Genomic DNA, 21,535 nt, shown 5'->3' with positions numbered 1-21,535 from the left:
TGTGATTCAAGCTGAAGTTTACTGTGTTTTATTCCAAAGTACAGAAAAATGACTTAAATTAAGTATGGTAACAAAATTCATTTCGATGAAAATGAGCATCAATATGATGATCAATATGAAATGTTAGGTCGACATTAGTAATGTTAAGTTATTGTTTTTTGGAATATTTTTGTGATTTTTTTTCTGTTTAGTGTATTATTTTCATATGAGTCCACTCTATGCAAAACTCTAAGCTGCAAGGCCTGATACTAAGACAAACTAACACTACTAACAGTATTTAACTATTTGTGCAATAATCTGGTTAAACAGCCCTTAGTAATCTTTGTTTTGGCATGCAATGTAATGAGACAATATTCTTATCTTATGCTACTATAGATTTGTATGTTGCATTTTGGTTTTACTCTATAAAACATACCCTGTCCAATCTGTTGAGTGTTTACTGCAGAAGTGATTAAGATAGAAATGTGCAAGAAGTGTTTTCATTTATAGCATAGATATGTGTTTGTAATCCTGATATCATCTGACACTTACTCATATCTGCTGAAGAAGTAAAGTTATTTTGATATGAAAATCCTTAATATATTTCATAGCATATTACACTAAACAGTTCCCTGTTACCCTGGAATCCACTCTTATTCAGTTACATGTGAGGATAGTTGCTGTGAAAGCAATCTGGAAATAGATACCAATTGGTCAGGAAAAGTGCCACATGTCTACATCACACGACCCATCCCCCATGTCTTAAGAAGATGTGAAGTTATTCGTTTCAATGCAAATAAAGGTAAAACTGACCAGAAAGATGTATAATTTAGATGAAAATTGAGCAAAAGGTCTTGCTCCATCAAAATTTGAACCTAAGACCTCTGGATTTCTAAACTGGTGATCTGGCAACTGAAGTATAGAAGGTCTTGATGTGGTGTTCATGCCAGAAACCTTTTAATCTCATTGCTTGTATAGTCAGAAGCATATGTAAACCTGACATCAACCTGAAGGATAGATATCAACTCAGGGGCTTTTTGGGGTGTTCTGTGGCCATGGGAGGGTATAATTGATTCAACCCCCCCCCCCAAAAAAAAAAAAACAAAATCTCTGCCGTCAATCACGCAATCACCATGAAAATTGGCACATGCATTACCTGTGGCGTAATCTACCAAACTACACAAAAAGGAATGGAAATTTTCATTATATTAATTAGTTTTGCTAATGTAATGTATACATAAAATCACACTATTTGCTCTAAATCAGAAAGTAATGCTCCTAGAATACTAATTTTTGGTGGTAACATTCTTTGTAGCATTCCTAATAATGTGCTTGAAAAAAAAATGTATCAAAATTAATTTCTTATGTATTTTATTGTTTTATGAATTTCTTATGTTTTTCTTTGTTTTTCAAACTTTTGTTTCATCATTCCTTTCACAAAATTTATGACAAAACTGCTGAAATTGATTGATTTCAGCCTATGAAAGTGAAAATAATCATATCTTTATGAAAACGGCGAGAATATCTCCATTTGCATAGACTTTATACACAAAATCACGTTTTTGAGCCATTTTTGGTCTGACAGACATGTATAAAAGAATAAGCAGCGTCATAACGATATGGCGATTTTCGCTGCAATGGTGTCAAAAATTGTGTGAGACTTGAAAGTAAAAAGTCAGCGAATGGCGTGGTCAAAAAATTGTACGCGGCGGAATATTCGGAATAACTACCCCCGCCCTTTTAGGGTTCATTTGGGCTTGTCTTTAGGAGATGTGAAGTTATTGTAGCGTGACATAGCACCCACCAGTTTATTCCATGACACTTTACAGTTAACTCCTTACCTAAACAATGGAAGAGATTGTGTATTTTTTTGTGTATCTGTTTGTTTCATTGGCCAGCATAAGGGTGTTTGAGTATGGCATAGGCTTAGTTTATATCATATGGCCTTTACATTGCATCTTCATGAGATGTGAACTCAGTGTCAAAGGTCATGTCTGGTCATGTGATGAAGTTTAGCCACAGGAATCCTGGTTGAAAAATAATGTTCACACTGTAACACCAGATAGTTATTAATTCACTTGGTGATCTCCATGCTATGGTGCTGTCCAAGGTCACATGCTTGGGTCAAAGGTCACTCCAGGTCACATGTTAATGTCGTTTGGCATGTAGCCTGTTTAGGATGTTCTTGCGCTGTTGCTAAAACAAAGAGCAAGAGAACCAATGCTGAGTGCATCAGCACAAAATCGTTTTGAGATCTATGATTGTGAATATAAATAATGACCAAGGAGACTTTATCCCACAAACCGCTGCCACTGAATAATTTAGATAGTCATTTGGACTACTGAAACTGCTAAAGTCGCCCATTGACCGTTAGTGGGAAATGGGTACTCATTTGCATTTCAGGAATTCAAGGATTCGAGTGTAAGTTAACCCTGTGTGTTTTGAGTGCTGATTGGCACAGAAAGCCCATAGTATTGTCCACTGTCCTTGGCTCAGAAAGGGTTAAAACTTCAGACAGATCTCAAAAGACCCACTGGCCTAGTATGGGCTCTCACTGGTGGCTTGACTAGTCTTTCATAATGACCCTCTGCGTACTCCTCTACCAGTCACTACTGCGGGCCTTGGACAAAGGCTAGCTGGCTAGACTCTCTTATGACAAATAATATTACAAATATTGCTCCACTTGTGACTGCACTTGGGACAGAAATATCTTCTTCTTTTTTTAATTGTCTGCATTATCAAATTTCCTAAAGCTTCTCACACTGTCTGTCGAATATTATGGTAAATAGCAGGTCCCCATACTCTTGTGAATTATCCATTTACCATGTTCATGTTCCCCTGTTCATCCCGAGTGTCTCCCTGGTGGGCAATATGCAATCTGGAAATTCCTTGTTTAAATATAGTTAGTCAAATGATAACTATCTAGCATATCAAAGCTTTGAAGCCAAAAACTAGTTGCCAAACTTTCCAGCATTTCTAATGTATTACAAGTTCGATACCAAGCTACTTTGGCATCATTGCTTTTGCAGAGAAAGGGATCAGGCTGTGAATTGAATAGCTTTGATAGACAGACAACACTGTTACAGTGTGATGATCTTGGTGATGATAAAGACCTGAAGGGGAGGGAATACAGAGAAAACTGGAAGGATTTGAAAAGGTATTAAGAGATGTCAGTCTTGAGGTGCAAAGGACTTAAACCTTCCCAAACTAGCGTGTTATACCCTGAGAGGGAACCTTTTGTATAATCCCTGGAATATTCTCATGAACTCTCCTGTTTTATAATGCCAGTTTGAATACTAAAGTATCTCAGAAATGAATGCTTAGAATTAAATTTTTATAGGTACAATGTAGCCACTTTCATGCATAGTACACTGTCATATTTAAAGTGGTACAAACTATAGCACTTTAAGCAGTGTACATGTCATCTGCTGAGACAGAAGTTTTACACTGGTGGTCCTGTTCTTTCAATTGTTTCCTTCCAGAGCACAACGAGACCATGCTCCACCAGAATGACTACATCATGGACGTATCCACCCACATGGAACAGATGGGCGTCGGCTTCGTGCTGCTCTTCCGGCGCATTCTCTGGATGCGCTACCTGCGGCTTGAGAATGAGGACCTTGTGTCCATTGTCTACAGCCAGGTATGTCTGAAGGGTGCCGATATTATGTAATATTAGGCAAATACCGGTTAGTGATTGGCTAAACACAGTCACATGATGGAGGCACATTCGTTATGTTCGCCCATGGGCAGAACATTTTCGTAGTGTTCTCCCATGGGCAAACATTTTCATGTAACAAATTAGTGACAGAAGGACCCACGCACAGTGAATGTGGCTCTGCGCGATGCGCGCCCACGATTGAGTGCATTGTGCTGGTTGTTGACGTTGACGTATTTGACATATTTGACTAAACCCATACTTATAATATAACAGATGATGACTTTTGTTATCGGGAACATGTACGAAACGTTCCACCCTCAGGGTTTGAAATGCTATTTCGGGAGGCTATAAGTCCCTCGACTTTGTCTCGGGGACTTATAACCTCACTCATTAGCATTTCAACCCTTCGGTTGGAACATTCGGTATGTTCCCTCCCCGCCAGTCATCGTCTTGTTATGTGTGGCTGCAGTAGTGGCTATGCATACTGCCTGAGAGAGGAGAATGTGTCTGATGAGGTTCCATGACATTTTCTCCTGCAATAGTTGCTACCATGAAATATCTGTATGCCAAGCCAAACATAAATTTTACTCACAAACATAACCCTAACCCTAATCGTAATCCTCACAAACCTAAAACCCTATCACAACCTAACCCCAACCCGAAGTCACATTGGAGACAATAAGACCAGCGCAATTGTTGCAGGAAGTGAATGTTGTGTCTTTGTGTAAAGGAATGGGTTCAGAGAGATAAATTACTATGCAAGTGTGCACTGAATACAATATTGTTGAACAAGGAGATTTGAAGAACCAAAGCAGTCGTGTAAAGTTTTGTTGTTGTGTTGTTGTCCTTGTTGATGCCAGTCATGCCATACAAAGCACCAAATGAATTTCATTCATGTGGTATACTATTCATGGTTAATTCAGAGATAATGAATGCCTGCCAGAAGCTGCTTTTTCATCCCCTTACATAAGATGCACCCTGCCCAAGAAAGAGTCACAGGCTGATATAACCAATAATAGTTGGCACACATAAACATGTATATCACTAGAAGCATACACAGCCAAGACAGTAGGCCCTATTATAGTTTGAGATTGTTTTTGCATGATGATATTAAGCTAAAACATGGGTGTGTGTCACAGTAGAAAGAGTCAGTGGTCATGCTTGGTACTCTTGTTCCTGTTTTGTCTCTTTGAATCTAGTATAAAGTGATCACAAAATTAGGCCTTTCACAGTCGGCAAACTTATCAGGATCAAACTATGGGTTCTGTTTTTATCATCCACCGAACAGGTGGTTTCACAATTTGCAGTGAAACAAATACATGGCCTCCCAAACCAAATCCACTTAAACTGCTGATTGTTTACAAATGCCATTTTCTCAAGGACAAGCTATCTGCTTAAATGAAAAGTGTGAGGAAGGTTGAAATTTTTCATATCACATTAATCTCTCCAACTCAATATCCGTGATCTCTTCAGATCTGTCAGGATTACATCGCCGGCCACCTGGTCATTCTTGAAGACGGTCAGCTACAGGACGACATGATTTTATCCATCATCCACCTGGCAGCCCTCCAGATTAAAGCTAATGATCAGGTCCAGCTCCCAACCCAGTAAGTGTCAGTTGGTACAAACCAGAGAATCCACTTTCCCCTCTCCCCTTCCTCTTGGGTTCCCAGATTTGGCTGTATCTTTAAATACGGTATGTGAATGCAGGCCCCCCCCCCCCCAAAGAAAGAATAAATAAATAAATAAATAAATAAATAAATAAATAAATAAAATAAATAAAAATAAAAATAAGAATAAAAAATTGATAAATGAATAAATGAAATAAATAAAATAAAAATAGTAAAAAAAAAGATAAGTAAGTTGATATCGAAAAATAAAATAATAAAACAAAATAAAATAAAATAAAATAAAATAAAAAAATAGAATAGAACAAGAGAAAACAAAATAAAAAATAAATAAAATAGAACAAAAGAAAACAAAAAGGCGACAACAACAACAGCAACAACAACAACAAATATTAGATTATCTTTGTACCAGATAATGCAGGGTTGCTCTTTTTTGGGGAGGGGGCACATGGGGAGGGTTGTCAACAGTTAGTGTTGCTTTCTCTTTGTCGGCATTTTCTGAGGAATAATCTTTATGCTGATGAAATATCAAGTTTGGAAGGAGAAAACATTTTTTGAAGACATAACATGTAACTTTCTTTGGTGAGATATTAAGCAAATAATCAACGTTGGTGAAGGTGATGGGACAAACTATCATTTCCAAGGCGATCTTGATGTATAGCTATCTTTCCGAAGCGCAGCTGAGGAAAGATGTGTACACATTCAGATCGCCGAGGGAGTGATAGTTTGTCTCATTACCTGAAACTAAAAGTTGCAATTATTTGCTTTATATTCCACTTCTAGGGTCCTATAGATATTTCTATTTTATTCCACATCTGGAACCGTTTTTGATAGCTGTCTTAGGGTATCCTCAGGGCTTAGGCTACATAGTTTACTTTAGACGTACATATGCGCGTAGATGACAAAACAACAAATTTACACAGCTCCCCACACGTGGCACCAAAATAAAAGTGCGTTGCACTGGAATCTATCACTTGACCCAAGTCAAATGATAGACCACAGAGCAACGCAATTTTATTTCCTGCGTACTCAAAATTGTTTAATCACGCGTTAGGACTGTGTGGACTAAGAGATCAGCGAAACAAAATGACTATCATCATAAAGTGCAACTAACTTTAATTCTATGGTGATGTGATGGGCTAAACTACTCTTGATCACGTGATCATCTTGACCAATGCTATAACAAGATTCTTAGTATGTGAAATATGATATTTGCTATTTCATTATTCACCACTGCACTACCATTAATACCAATGTCAAAAGTAAGCGTTAGGAATAAAATCCAACAGCTTGTGCTTGATATTCATATGCAAAGTTTGAGACTATTCCAGTGATCTTATTGTGGTGCTTTCATTCCCTTTGCTTGTCATACAGAAAGGACATCAACCTGGTGTATACCAATTACAACGTAAAGGACGAGCAGCAGCCCAAAAAGTGGCTCAACGCCCTCCACACCCCCCTCAGCAAGCTGCACGACATGACCCCCACCCAGGGCGCAGGCCCGCTTTGTGGGCGTGCTCCAGATGTGGCGCCTCTTTGGCTGCAGTTTCTTCCCGGTCAGGATGCGCAGCGCCGCCAGCCCCAGTGAACCGCGCCTCCTGGCCATCAACAAGGAGGGGTTCTACTCCCTGAAGGACCACACCCATGTGAGTAATTGTCACAAGAATGACATTTTCTTTTTTCCTTTAACCGGTTGAGGCCGAGTCTCAAGTATTATATACATGTACTTGGGCAAGGGTCTATGGGAAATTCGTGTTGTAGCAAAATCAGCCCATCCTCAATGGGTTGAACAATCTGGTAGCCTGGGGAAACACGGGTGGTTCAATTGAACTGATCTTCATTCACTGCACATTAGGGTACATTTGAAAAACCATGAATAGCACCTGTCAGCCGCGTATCAGTAAATATGTGTGCAAAAAAAGCGTATTTAAGTCTGTGACGTTCTAACTGTAGTTGAGATTCTTCAGCTTTGTGCGTACTTACATAGAGATCAGTGATAAAGGTCTACACAATTTGTTTCAGGGATTCTCGAATACATCCAAGCGGGGCTTTCCATCTCCATGGTATCCCCACACTACCGGGTCCTTAATGGGGAAGGGAGGAGGATAAAAGGAAAACAACTTCAAGAGCAAGCTGCTTGAATAAAGCTATCTCTTGTCAGGTGACTTTGATGTCACATGACAAGTACTGTATACACCAAATATTTCGATCAAGGTTTTTATTTTTGCAAATTTCACGAGCCAGGTGCTATTTGTGATTTCAAAGACACACAAAAATATTGCCTCTGATCCAGATATGTATGAAACGTGCACGTATACATTTTTCTGTTCAGCCCTGTACTTCATGATCGCAAGTCTAACCACTCGCGAAATTGTTGGGAATCCCTGATGCGCGAAAATTTAGACTTGCTAAATACATGGCCTTTACAATACTCTTTTTATTCAGCACATGCTTGTACAAGTATATCAAGCTTCGAATCAAAAGCAGCTGTATATCAATATGTGCAAAGTACTGTACCATGAAAATGGAAGTTTGTTCAAACACATCTTCAAAACCTTAAAAAGAGCATGAATGAAATAAGGGATTTTACCTTCTTGTTTGCTAACTCAACACAGTGTTTCATGAGTGATCACTTACTCTGATTAACTTTAGCTGAGAAGCTGATATTACAGGAATCATAACTTTCAAGATTGATGTGTTCCTAGTCCTCATATCCCATCTTAGACAGCATAAGTGGTACTTTATGTGCAGCTAGTCATGATATGAGACATCAGATAAACTGGCAATGCAAGAAAGTGTGTTGACACAATTTTGGAAAATATGTCGATTAGGATGTGCTAGAGAAATGCTCTTATGCTGCTTAAGCCTCACTCATAGGCAACATGTGTACACCTATAATGGAATATTAAACTCAGTAGTGCTGTCGATTGTGTAGAATTAAAAAAAAGAACACACAGTTAGGAAATTAAGAGAAAAACAAGCATTTTTTTCTGATACTGCAAGCTATGTAATTTTGAGTTCTTAGTTTTTGTCAGTTTATTCCATTGCAACTGACCACAGTTCCTCAATATTCACTGTGTTTTCTTCTCATTCACACACACACACACACACACACACACACACCCCCACGAAAAAATAGGAGATTCTTCAGCATGTCTCCCTTGGTGAGATAGTCTCAAGCCTAAAGACTGAAATCTCATGATGGCGTGGTTTACTTTGATGTGAAGCATGGCGACCTGTTGATGCAGAAGGTGTCTTGATGTGAGACTAGTCAGGTAAGCATACTCTTTTTCTTAAACTTTTTGCTGTATGAGAGCTAAATTCCTTTGGAAGCTCGAGTACTATAGTAAACAGTGTGTACGGTTTGTTTGTTTTTTTCTACCATCTCATATCTTGGTATTCTGATTTTGAAAAAAAATGCTTGATAGAATTCCTCAGTACCCAGGTGATTTTGGTGAAATCCCAATGGTTAAAAGGGCAAAGGTTCCTGAACTGAAGCTGAGTAATGTAGTCATCACTATAGCTAGCAGTGCTGATCCATCCAGAATTAATCTGATGATTATTTGCATGCCAACTTGATAGTGCTAATAGGACAAAGTTTACTGCTTTGGGTTGAAACTTCATTCTCGTGCCACAATATCATCTAGGAATGTTCACTGGTAAATAATTTTTGTTGTGAAGGGTGGTGTTATTCACAGGTGAGGAATGAAGGAGGTTCACATCAATAATTTAGATGTCAAGAGATGACAGTTATAGGAATGTGTGCCTTTACTCAAACTGTAGGACAGGACACATTAACTACCGTTTACACCCAATATTTTGCAACGTTTATATTTTCACAAATTTCGCGAGTCAGGTGCTATACACGAATTTAAAGACACATGAAAATAGTGACTCTGATCCCAATATGAATGTGATGTGCACAAGTACTTTTCTCCGTTCAGTACTAAACTCTACCATTGCAAATTTAACCACTCAAAAATCGTCAGGAAGTCCCAATTGGCACAAATTTGTGACTCGCTGAATATATGCCGTATACAGTATAGCAAACAAAAATTAAACACCTACAAAGCAGAGAAACATTTGTAGGCCTACATGTAGCTCTTCAGACACATACTGAGCCACATGTACATTTATCCATTTTTGATCCAGACTTGTCCCCAATAATGGAGATGGCCAGATTTACCTCACTTTCACAGCAACTGTTCTTGCACCTTCTCACCATATCTCACCCGAATTTGAGCATCCTCCTTTCTCAAGCAAACCTTCCAGGCTCCTCCGCTTCAATAGCTGTATCTTCCACATTTTTGTTGGTTGTCCGTGATGTTGCTGCTTTTTCACTTTCAGCTTTAGCACATTCCTTAAAACACAATCACCATCCTTCTTCAACACATGGCTGTATCACTGCACTCCATTCACCCTTTTCAGCTGTTTTCGCCAATTCCTTCAGCCCATAAATGTACAGTATGTATCTCCATCATATCCTCAGTCTTCTTTTTATCCCGATCCCCGTAGTTAATCACACCACATGTTGCTCTCATCGTTATTCTCTCGGTCCTTCTTAAATTCATCATTTTTCATTTCCCTCAAACACCATGTCACATTCCCACACAACATTGCAAATCTCACACAACTCTGATAAACTCTTCCTGGCATCTTCATGGAGAATATTTCTCATAACTCCATGCATTCCCCGAACTTCACCCAGCCAAGTCTTGCTCTTGCTGTAACAGGTACCTCACGTCCACCACTTACGTGCACCCTATCCCCCAGAAGTATACCCCCTTTCACCATTAATTCCACCTCATCACAACATGATTACCATCAGTTCTACTAGCTTTCTTCATCTGTTCTTGCATCTTTCACGAGCAAAATCTCTTGCCAGACTTGGGTCATCTTCTTCATGTGTGTACATCTGCCATGAATCCATCTCCAATATTTAATACACAACACTGAATTTGCCATGACCCTCTTCCCAAACAGACCACATATATCTACCTTTCTCACGCTCACTTCTCCCCCAAACTCGCTCACCATCACTTTTGTCTTCCTGGGGCTTACAAACAGCCCATTGCTCTCTCAAACACCACCTTCCACTTCCCAACCTTTTTCCCTGATCCCTCCAAATTTGCAAAATCCAATGTTTGGAGAGAGAGAAAGAGATAATATGTTACGTTAGTTGGTAGATTTTCTTTTTTTCTGTGCTTTCACATCGAAAGCTGGTCAAAAAGTGTGCATGGACACAACTTGTTAAATTTTGTGAATGAAATGTTCATGGGGAAGTTATAACACTGAAGGAAGAGAGAGATTGGTTGAAAACTGTGTCCATCTCACATTATAATAGGGAGCTTTAGATTTTGACGCGCGGACGTTTGAGCCGACGCTTGCGCTGGACGTTCTCCTCTTCCTGCGTCGTGTGGAAAAGTAGCTTTAGATTATGCAGGGACGCAACGTATAAAAAATAAAATCGCGCCCCCATATGATCAGTGCATGAAAAAGCTCTCTACGTCGCAAACTGTGCGGACGTGAAAATAGCCCAGTACGCGTAGTGAAAAACTCAGGCGACACAAGCTTAAAATAGATTGACTTTACGCGCGCTACTGCGCATGCTCAGAACATGTTTTTTCCTTTGAACGTCCGCGCGTCTAAAATCTAAAGCTCCCTAATGATGACTGGAGGGATGACTGAGACTGAAATTGTGTTTGTTGTTTGGTTTGTTTGGTTTGTTTGGTTTTATGTCTGCATTTTTCATCATTTAGATTCAAAATAGAATATAGTATTCATTTTCACATTTTCAGTACAAAAAAATCAATAATATTTTTCAAAATTGCGGATGAAAGAAAATACAGTGCAAACATAACTTACAAATCTATCATTAACAATAATAAACAACACAAGATGAAAGGGAATGTTTATAAGGTGAAAGATGCATAAGACCACATATCGTAAGCATGTACTTGAAATGATAAGCAGAGACAAATTAAAAGTATGACTCATGGTGCTGCTACAAAGTTGGTGTAAGGGAAAAAGAGTGTTCTCAGTTGGACAAAAGTAACAAATGAGGTAGAAAGTAACATGCTGGATTCGCAGAAACAAAAAATAAATGTCTCTTCCACTGTTGTCACAGAAGTTAATGTACTTGGTTGGAAATACTATGTGACAAGAGGATCTCGTCTTCTTGACTTCTGTGGTTGTTTGATGGAAATTTGTGGAGGGAGTGCAAGGTGCATTTGACATTTGACCATCATACAGTTGCTTTTGACTGGCAGACAATATGCAAAGTTTATAAAGCGTGAGACTAAATTCTCATCTCACAAAGCTGTGAGACAGGAAAGATGCAAGACTGCATGGTCGAGTAGAGACTCTGAAACTTTAAGTGTTGATGTGGTGAGTGATTAGTGTTTGGCACTTGACAGTTTATGTGCAGACTGGTTGTGCAAAATACGGTGTATAGAAGTTGTTAAAAAAGCGTGTAAAAACGAGTACCAGTAAAATGTACCATTTCGAGGGAGGCAATCAACTAGTTGTTCTGCGATAATGCAGCTTACTGAAAGATTTGTTGTTTCTATCAGTTTACCACAAAGTTGTTTGACCTCGACTAACATTTTGCAGTGCATCAGGTATCAGCGAAATAGTCTGCGAATTCCAGAGTGTTGGGTAGAATATATCAGCCTCCAATTCAAAAGAAATGAAGTGACACTCTCAGTAATGTCTAGAAATTCAAGTTTTCAATTCAATTTCAATTTAAAGAATGCTGTTATGCTCTTGTTCTTTTGCAGGGGTTGGAAATAGGCGAGCTCATATCAAAGTGTAGCAAAAGGCACAGGAGAGTGGAACAAGGCGAGAACCCCAGCCTGTCCCAAGCAACTATGAGTCCGATGCTCTGACAAAGCTATGGCCAACACCTGGTCCAAGACAAGAGGATACCTCGGCCGTAGCAAGCCAGCCAGAGAATGGGATGGAGGGTCACTACCAGCAGCCTTCCACCTCATCTCCTGACAACATGATGATCCCCGCTGCATCAACATCTACACCGGTAAGTCCAAACAAAACTGACCCTAACATTGCACCTGTGGAGTTGATGAGTGGAGCAAATTATAACCTCACAGTAGCCCAATGCGGCTGGGGAAGCCCCAGCTGGTGGGGTCAGGGTTATGGCCCTGCCACCGTTAGAGCTAGGTCAAAGTGGATGACCAGCCAGAATACAACAATAATGGCCCAAGACTACAGTGGGAAGCGGTTGTCATCTGATTCGGCGGGAGGCGGTCAGATGAACGGTTACCCTCCCTCTCCAAGGAGCAAGGAGCATTCTCTGTCCGCTGAAAGCCAGGGACAAAAGGCGACGACGACGCCCACACGATCAAGTGTGAAGCGGGCACCTCAGGTATCTGATTATATTCTGAAACGGGGAATCTTGCGGGGAAAGAGAAAATGATGAAGCAAAGATAGTTTAGACTGCGTGTGACCGCATGCTTCAACTTTTTTGCCCATTGACAACGAGCTGCAACACATGCTACCAACAGATACCTGCCTGAGTATACTGGGGACAAGTCCTCAACAGTTTAATTGTGCATTTGATTGTAAATTCTCCCTGACTGATGTGTTGGCCTTAGCAGTTTTTTTTTTCACATCAAAAATTTGAAATAATGGAAGGTTCTAAAAGTGCTGGCAATTTCCCAAGGCAAGCAAATCATATAAACCTCCCTGAATTGCATGTAACATGATTTGTTATGTTCAAAAGTGCACCAATATAATGTTTCAATATGAAGCCTGTTTGTGCAGCAGCAAGGTGAGCCACACTCAGTAGTTTTTCTTGGAATTGATTCCGAGTATTCAAAATACCTTTGAGATGTGAATTTAGATTATTTTGGTGGGTAAATTTATAAGAGTGATTAACAGATTGACAAATGGAGCAGCTTCTTGAAGAACTGGACCGTGGTCATTCATTCTTTTTCTTTCTTTGAGGTTGATGAAATAATTATGCTTTTTTACTTTCTTCAAATTGGTGCACATATCTCATACCAGTTGGTAAAAACAAAATTTGCTTCCATTATTAAGAAGGATTTATGTATGATAAATACATACAGGGACATATGATACAAAATATGAGCTGGATATATAGCCATATTCAAGAATGTGCAGGTTTCGACAGTAGGCACATTACTGCATGTTATGAAGTATATGGACAACTCAACATTTAAAATTGTTTTACATTGCAACAATCGCTTGATTGGGAGAGATATATCTTCCTCCCAAATCTTCACAATTGGGTGGTTGTGAGTGATCTTTCACTTTTATGCGAATAGACAGTCTGTATGCAGGCACATGTATTGTAATGTGTCTTATGTGACATTGCATTCCCCTGAGCATACCCAGTAAGCATTGTAAATGTAGTACGTGTCTAGAATATATGTGCATAATAATACATTTGCCTATATTAAATGGGTTAGTCAAATACTGGTTAGTGATTGGCTAAACACAGTCACGTGATAGAGGCACATACGTTATGTTCGCCCATGGGCGAACATAATCTGTAATGTTCTCCCATGGGAAAGCATTTTCACGTAACTAATGACAGAAGGCCTCCGATCGCGCGCGCACAGTGATCTGCGCGATGAGCATGTGATCGAGTGCGTTGTGCACAAAGAGGTTCTATATAGAACACCTTTGGTTGTATACAGCTGGTGGTTGACGTTGATGTATTTGACGTATTTGACTAACCCATATATCATATAACAGATGATGACTTTTGTTGTCGGGAACATGTACCAAACGTTCCACCTGAAGGCAGAGACTCCAACTCTCCTGTTTTCGACGGGAGATCTCCCGCCGAAAACCCATTTTTGCAAAATCTCCCGTTCTCCCGTTTGAGATTTAATTTCTCCCGCCCTGGCTCTTTGTCTCCCGTTGGAAGGGATTTCTTACTTATTTCTATCGTATGTTGAAAAAATAAGCCTTAGATAGCACAAGAGAGCATCTAGAACCCTAGGAACTTCGCGCTTCGCACACATCAAGTTGGAGTCTCCCGTTTGCTAGGGGTTTCAGGCGGGAGAATCTCAGATCAGAAGGTGCTTTGGGTTGGAGTCTCTGTGAAGGGTGTGAAATGCTGTTTCGGGAGGCTATAAGTCCCTCAACTTCGTCTCAGGACTTACACCGTATAACCTCCCTCAAGAGCATTTCAAACCCTTTGGGTGGAACATTCGGTATGTTCCCTCCCCCGCCAGTCGATCATTATCTATATAATGTACATGTACATGCATATTTAAATGTACAAGGGTGTGTGTATAATATGAGTTAGTGTGTGTTAGTGTGTGTGTGTGTGTGTGTGTGTCTAGATGTCTGTCTGTGTGAGACTTGCCACCATGCATGAAGGCATGATAAAAAGTTACTGAAGTATAGTTTCAAAACAGCGGTCACTCCTTTTTCGGGAGGGGTCGGGAGACAAGTTTTTCCTTCATCTGTTTGTATCTTCCCACTAATTGTGGTTGGCATTTGGCCCATAATTTCTGCAAATCACCCAATGTAAAACCCTGTGCATATACAAATGTATGCAATAGGCATTGCCTGCACTGTAAAATCATGCACATTGAACCCACTGATATCCACATCAACCCAGTACATTCAGAAACAAGTAATAGTGGGGAAACAAACGGACACAGCAGTCTCATAATTTGGTTAAATGCATCAATCTCTTCTGTGTGGGTCCACAAAATATGTACCCTTTTCAGAGTTCACAGTATACGTAACACACCATGTCATGATGTCTATTGTATTGCCCTTCTGCCAATGTAGTTAGAGAAAGATCAGGCACCACTGTGAGCGTTAAGTTTCCTTTGAACCATTCATATGAAACATGCCCACTACAACTTAATTTTTATTGAGACAAACACATATATCATTCATCCCTCAGTTCACTCTTTGCTGCACACACACACACACGCATGCACACACACTCACACACACACACACACACACACACACACACACACACCACACATACAGATGCTCAAAAAGGGGAGGAGTAGTGTAGGCCTTAATCCCTAATTGGGAAGGCAACTCTTCATACGTGCTGTGAAGGCTATATAGGGACTATAAACAGCACACATGTCCTTCTGCCCAATGGCTAATATGTTTAATAGTGCAAGTGGCTTTGATAGTCTTGCGTAAGTAAGTCTATCCAGGATTAGTTAGAGAGTAACCCTTCTGATATGAAAATGAAACCCCTGTGATATAGTTCTTTGAATTTTCATCTTCAAATATAATTGTTGGGACAATATAATACGGAAGTATCTCAATTGAACCAAACAGTTTTTACTGAATGTTTTCTAAACTTTTTAATTTGGGGCAAGATATAGTTACAAATGTTTACTTCTGAACAAATATCTTGTAACCTCTGCCAATTAGGATGTTATGTTTCTGTAAGCATTTTGGTATGGCTGCGTGTATTTGAGATTAAAAGTGGCATACATGCACTATGTGGCACTGTGCAGTATGTAGGAAGTTGATGATCAGTAGTGAGCAATTTACATTTAGGCAAATCTCCAGATATGGTTTGTAATCATTATCCACCTATTTTGTATGTGTGAATGCAGCTGTAGAGAAATTGGGCGATTTTTTTTTTTAACATGCGTGTATGGGGAGAAATGAGTAGCATGGCAGGGATCTGTGTTTTTCTACTATTGCTTGTCCAGATCTTCAAGAGGGTAACACTGAAGAAGTTAGGAGTCCCATACATACAGTGTACTTTATAGTCATATAAATCTGTATAAAACATGGCCTACATTAAGCATGTATACTACCTGTAAACTATACCTGATCATAGTAGTAGTTTACTTGCTCAGTTTAACTCCTCTTTTTTGGCAAACTACATCCAGTATTGGTTACATGAAGTTATGCTAACAAATGTCAGGGATGCACCAACTGTTTTAAGGCAAGATTATAGTTGACATTGATATCTCAACTTTCATTTTTAGGGTTCACTTTTTATAACTCTGTTATCACCATGCACCTTTGTACTTTCAACCTGATATCCTGGTTATGTAAACTTTGCTTGCGGAAGCCGCAGTCTAGAAGAAGAAGCATGTGTCTATGATAGTCATAAGCTTATTGCACCTCCTATGTATAGTACATTGCCGTCTTAGTATACTGTATACGCTATATATTTAGTGGGGGTTTTATTTTCGTGAATTTCGCGAGTTGGGAGCTATTCGCGAATTTAACAACACGCGAAAATATTACCTTCCAAAATGAATCCCTTGCCTTGATGATACGAAAATTTCAGTACTAGTAGTATACCATGTCATGGCTTACCGAACAGACCATACTGGCTCAGCTTGTTTACGTTTACGCACGTCCACGTCTACTTACGAGTTACTTACTTACTAGTTAGCTGAGTTTGATAAGTTTTTTTTTCATGCAGTGTATAAGGCCAAGTAAAAAAAGAAACCAGTTTCTCGTCCTCGCGCGCATCGATTTTGGCCGCCGCATCGATTTTGGCCGCCGCATCGATTTTTTTACTATTTACTATTTTCAAAATGGCGCTGAAAATACCAAGAAATTCATAATTCTCGTCCCAGTCCGCTCCCCGCCCGCATCGATTTTCAGTTGCCACATCGACTTTTTTGATATTTACTATTTTTTCGGCCGCCGAAAAAAAATCGACAATTCACCTACCAATCGTGATGTCTCATTTCTAATTACGCCTAGGCCTTGCGTCCTCTATTTAGCTGTAGTACAGCTGTAGCTTCTGTAGTGCGTATGTAATAACGCATGCATTTCACACTGCGAGCTCGGCAAGAAGGAATGACCCACAAAGCAGTCGAACTGTAGTTGGATGGGCGCGGGCGGGCCGGCCTGGGCTAGCTGTGATGTACAGCGCACTCGGTACGTCGTGAACGCGAGCGCGGCTACATTTTTGCGATCAATCGTTGTCAATATTCTACGCATATTTCGCGCATTGTTCGTATTTTTCCCCGTTTATATTTCAAGCGGATGAATTGTACTGTACAAATGCTTGTGAGGATTGTATCGAGTTTGTATACATTTTCATGTCATTGTGACTATGTGCATGTGTGTGCAGTGTCGGAAGGTACGGTGCCGGTGCAATGGCCGTGCCGCGCCGCACCGTATTGGCAAAGTGTGCGTGTCTGTAGCTAGCTGTATCTGTAGCTGTCCAGGGTCGGACACCGGTACCATCCCCTGGTCTGTCAGCTGTCTGCACGCATGCATGAACACATTCGAATGTGTAGAGCCCGTACACTCTGCTCTGTAACATTGCATCTGACGGCGATGTATTATTCTATTTTGAAGAGAAAATGAATGCACTTTTCCAGCAAATGTAGAATTATCAAATGGGTGTATCAACAAAATAAATAACTTTTCCACGGATTCTGGTTTGTCTCATATTTCTGCGGGATACTTTTCTTTACGATGTAAATTCACGGACACGGCCGTGAGTCGTATCAACCCATTCTGTAGTGTGGTATACAATCATTCGTCATCCATATGATGAGTGATTATCAAATGTCTTTTTAGAACATGAAGAAACATCTTTAAATGTTTAATTCTATAATGCCATATCAGTATCATTTTGACATCCATCTGCAATTGTACAAGCTAGTTTCCAGTTGAATGTGCTACAATTGTACTGTGAAGAAATGCAGATACATACCAGCTGTGTGGACACAAAAAGTCACAAACACCAATGATGAATAAAGCAGTGTTTTGAATATCATGGAATTAAATTTCAGTGGTACATTCTTTGTTGAAAGACATGTTTTATACCTGTTTCATTTAGTAGCACAATACATCAGAATTGCAAGTACACTGGTATCAGAAATGCCATTACAACACTAAATACCAGTATTAAGATGGTCATTTTCCCTTGACATCTGTAGTGGAAAGAAAAAGCAAATTTATGTATTTCTGCATGCATGAAGTTTCATTTCAAGTATAGTCTTGTATTTCTGTTTTCTTCTGACAAAACCACTTGAGCGAGGTTGAAGGGAGCAAATGTGCAGATTTTTAACATCTACAGGCTACATGAACTTGAAACTTAATCATAAAGCTATCATAAATCATATCATAAAGCTAAACATGGTTCTTGTAATGGTTGGAGAATCTGTCTTGCACCATTTCATATTTGCTTGCAATATATTGAAAGTGTCTACCATCGCTTCAAATGAAAAATTATATAGCAACCACGATTGGGCAAGTTCTGAGATGGTGGACTTTCGGTGAAACTGTTTTATTACTATTTTGTATTTTCATTGTTACTGTACTAAAATCTTGTTATTACAACATTATTCCAAGCACATTTCTTATGCATAAAATTACATTTTGGAGCAAAAATGAACAGTTCTGCATGCATACGAGAATTATGTTTTGGCTTTAAGCAGATGTTTTTTAACCTCAAAGACTTAATATTCCTGGAGTACAGACAATATATGGTAAGGGTCAGATCATAAATCCCCCCCCCCCTCCCCCAAGAAAAGGAAATCACAATTTGATTTTTTTTTTAAAGGAGTAATTTTTGTGTCTTCTTCTTCTTTTTTTTTCTTTTTTTTTTTGCACATTTCCAATGTAGTCTAGTATTGGCAAAATGAATTCATCTTGCAAAAGTAGTGCCTTTCCAAACATGAATGACCTCTACGATCACAATCCAAGGTGGAAAATTCCCCAACTTTTCCATTGAAATAGTTGAACCCTACAAATGGATTACTCATTCTCTCAGTTTGGATCTCAAGTGCAAATTTTTATGCCTCCGCCAACGAAGTGGCCAGAGGCATTATGTTTTCGGGTCGTCCGTCCGTCCGTACATTGTGTACGTCCGTCCGTACGTACGTCCGTCCCGTTTTGTTTTTGTCGATATCTCAAGAACCGTGAGGTGGTTTTGCATCAAACTTGGTATGAGGGTATATCCTGGGGGGATAATACTTTGTTTCGATTTTAGGGTCACGGGGTCAAAGGTCAAAGGTCACAGGTTATTTTGTGAAAAAAAGGTTGACATTTCATGTTTTTCTCCATATCTCGCAAATGGTTCAAGGTATCTTCATGGAACTTAGTATATATGCATGTACCGATGGGCAGTGATTATCTAGGGAAGTTGGGGTCATGGGTCAAAGGTCAGGGGTCAAAGGTCAAGGTCAACTCCTCAAAATATCACTACTTTCCTTATATTTATGCAATGCCTGAAGGATTTTTTAAAAACTTGATGTATGCATGCATGTATAACCCAATATATATTCTGTGGGAAGTTTCTTGCCAAAAGGTCAAAGGTCAAGTGAAAGTGCTAAATTGCACTTCTTCCTCCATATCTCAAAAGTAACTCAAGGTATTATCATGAAACTTACATATTTATGCATGTTCTACCTAACAGTGATTCTCTTTGGAACTGTGGGGTCAAAGGTCAAAGGCCAGGTTTAGATAATACCATTTTACCATTTGATACTGAAATTATACTTTTTCTCAATACCTTGAAAATTACTCAATGCATAAACTTATAAAAGGGTCAAAAGTCAAGTGAAAATCATCAGTTCCCCCAAATACCTGCACTCTGATGTTTAAATTCATCCAATTGAACCTAGTTCTAGGAAAGTGAACATTCAGCACATTTGTGGCAAACCTGTCATTTTAATATTTTGCCAATTGTGTGAAACTGTCGTCACACATTGTCAAGACATTGTACAATAGACCTATTAGGAGAACCATGCATTATGGCGGAGGCATACACCAGTCGCCGTAGCGACATTTCTAGTTTACTCATCATATTGCAAGACCCAAATTGCCAGTACATGCTGGATACAGCAGCAGATCTTGTGAAAATCTTTACCAAAGACAAATCAACAATCAGAGAGATATGTGACCATTTGAATGTCGATTTCTCACGTACGTCACATGATGCTGTTTGTTTAATGTACAGCCTGTTTGCAGATTACAAGCAGTTAGCTTACAATGTCATGCCACCGAGGTCACTTCCCACATGAAATGCAGTATGGATAATAGAAAATGGATATTCATGCCAAAGATATTTGAGGTACGAAACAAAGTAGGTTAAAAAACACAAAATTCTTGCTACAAAAAAAAAGGAGTCATCGTTTCTCAGCCAGAAAGAACATGTTGATTACCAGTACTCATAATGATGGACATTTTACAAATTTCACTTTTGAAGGATATTTATCTAATAAGTCTCCTAAATAAAATTTACTATATTATAAGAGCAGATTATTTTACATTTGAACAGATTGTGTGTACAGTGTGTATCTGCTGCTTATAACTTTTTCAATATGTACAAAGCAAGTTTCAGTTGATATGACATAATATGCTTTTGTTTGGATTCGTCCTGTGTCATTGGCTACATATCCATAATTTTACCCATGAAGGGATCGCATGACAAGCAGGGTTATTTCCTAGAGGATATAGGCCTACAGGTAGCTTAGGAGGGAGGTTTGTAATGTATGCAGGTGATATGCACATGAGATGCAGTGAGGTTGCAGCTACGGGTCATCGAGGTCAGTTAGAGCACTCATGTAGACTCTTTGTTGTCTACAAAAAGTCCCATTCAGGAAAAGGCATGGCATAAAGGGAGAGCATAGTTCACACACCTGTTAGGCATAAATAGTCATGTGTGACTGAGGATTGAAGCACCAAAAAACTCAACAACAACAACTAAAGCCTGTGTAAAACTTGATTTTTGCTCTAAAATATACACATGTACAATGAATTGTATGTACATCGATCATTAAAAATGTGTGAAGTAAATGCTATATATACACAGATGTAATGACACAATTTTGAAATATTAATCACAAAGGTTTACTGGATGTACTACAGCCTCAGAGCATACCCAATCTTGGTTGCTATTACATGATATTTAGCAGTTGCTTGTATACAAATGATGCACAGGATAGAGTGCGTTAGTGGAGGCGTATAGTGCACTCGAGGGTATTTACAATTGTGAAACATGCACGAGGCGAAGCCGAGTGCATGTTGCACTACATTGTAAATACCCGAGAGTGAGCTATACGCCTCCACTAATGCCACGAAATAATCCTGTGCATCATTTGTTTTATAAAATGGGTCGAAAATTCGAAAACTAACAGCATTTTTCAGCGTTTTTCAGTAACCTTTGTGGGTCAAGACGTCCGAAGATGTTCGTCCCAAACATTTACGCACGTCGCACTCGGAAATCCCGCACATACAGTATAAGTATGATGGGGGTTGGGTTTCCGGACACTTAAGTTCCCGCATGAAAACTTACTTATTTTAC

At 39.3% G+C, this 21,535-nt stretch overlaps 1 long non-coding RNA gene across 1 annotated transcript; it reads left to right on the top strand.

The window, feature by feature from the left end:
• The first annotated feature begins 6,725 nt into the window (after positions 1-6,725).
• LOC139724741 (uncharacterized) lies at positions 6,726-12,091 on the top strand. The gene is made up of 3 exons (XR_011710482.1): positions 6,726-6,914; positions 8,408-8,543; positions 12,048-12,091. It is a non-coding gene; the product is annotated as an uncharacterized lncRNA (long non-coding RNA).
• Positions 12,092-21,535: the final 9,444 nt, after the last annotated feature.

Source organism: Diadema antillarum, unplaced genomic scaffold, assembly GCF_040938485.1.
Source record: "Diadema antillarum isolate AM-2024a unplaced genomic scaffold, OU_Dant_1.0 scf00000226, whole genome shotgun sequence".
Classification (NCBI taxonomy): Eukaryota; Metazoa; Echinodermata; class Echinoidea; order Diadematoida; family Diadematidae; genus Diadema; species Diadema antillarum.
The sequence above is the reverse complement of the archived record's forward strand: the minus strand, read 5'-3'. Positions and strand labels throughout refer to the sequence as shown.